The sequence below is a fragment of the Dipteris shenzhenensis genome, chromosome 7 (assembly GCF_047967505.1).
Source record: "Dipteris shenzhenensis isolate YYH24624 ecotype China chromosome 7, Dip_SZ_1.0, whole genome shotgun sequence".
In the NCBI taxonomy this organism is placed as follows: Eukaryota; Viridiplantae; Streptophyta; class Polypodiopsida; order Gleicheniales; family Dipteridaceae; genus Dipteris; species Dipteris shenzhenensis.
Window position 1 is genome coordinate 59103258 of NC_141602.1, and position 1375 is coordinate 59104632.

Consider the following 1375-nt stretch of genomic DNA (forward strand, 5'->3'; position numbering starts at 1 on the left):
TTAGCCGGCCTTGCGTGCCTTTTCAACCTCGAAAAAATGGGAGTTTGATCACTATAGTAAGTCGAGCTTTTAAGGTCATCACGAGGCTCTCCAAAGCTTCACATGCCAATAAGCCCAAACTTGCAAATCAAATAGACCATCTCTTCAAATTGAATAGGTTTGAAACGTTTATATAGTCTTGTTATTGTGAAAAGCGCCTATATGCTTTTAGTGATTTAGTTAAAAGCTTAGCTTTTACATCAAACAAAATCAAGGGCATAAGATGAAACCACATCAAGGGCTTAGATTTATGACACATGGCTCAAGGGGGTGTGAGAAAACCCAAACATCTCCCTAGGCTGCCTGTCGTAAAAAACTCCGGAGGGGATTTGACTAAGAAAGAAAAAGTGCACACTCCCCCTCGCAAGCTACTTCACACGGATGTCCTCACTTGAAGCTCACAGTCGAATGTCTTTGGCTAGCCTCAAACTATCCCTTTGTAGCCATGTCTCTTTCCCTACATGCCGCTTTGGCCATTTCTATCCTTGTGGCCTCATATGACCACATCCAATTCATTTGTGATAGACTCCTTCACCTATCAGCACTAATTTGGTCATAAATTGGAATTTAGATTTGCATGTTTCTATTCTTCTATCAAGTTCCCATCCTAGAGAAAGAATGGAAATTAACAAGGGAGCTGTAAATTGGAATATAGATTTGCATGTTTCTATTCTTCTATTAAGTTCCCATCCTAGAGAAAGAATGGAAATTAACAAGGGAGCTATAATGCTTGAGGGCATTGATAATATGGTTGATAATGATTTAATAAAAACTACCTAAATTCTTAATTGGTATTTCTATGAGCTCTCTCTCTCTCTCTCTCTCTCTCTCTCTCTCTCTCTCTCTATATCTCTCTCTCTCTCTCTCTCTCTCTTTCTGCATCAAGTGCAAATGTATCATATGAGCATATCCTATAGAAGATATTATGTGTACCTTCATTTTAATTCTTATAATCAATCATAAATGGCAAGAAATCCTTATGAAACATAGCATAATACAAGTTATGATTTGAAGGTCAATAACTAAATCTATGATCTCTCTCTCTCTCTCTCTGCATCAAGTGCAAATATTTCAAATGAGCATATCTTATAGAAGATATCATGTGTAGCTTCATTTTAATTCTTATAATCAATCATAAATGACAAGAAATCCTTATGAAACATAGCATAGTACAAGTTATGATTTGAAGGTCAATAACTAAATCTACTTTAGCACAATAGAATAGATGCAATATGTCAATAATATCCCATAGTTTGCTACTTTTAATAAAGTTTAACCTTGAAAGAAATATTTTTGATCTAGAATTAAAACTATAAAACTATTTTTAAAGTACAAA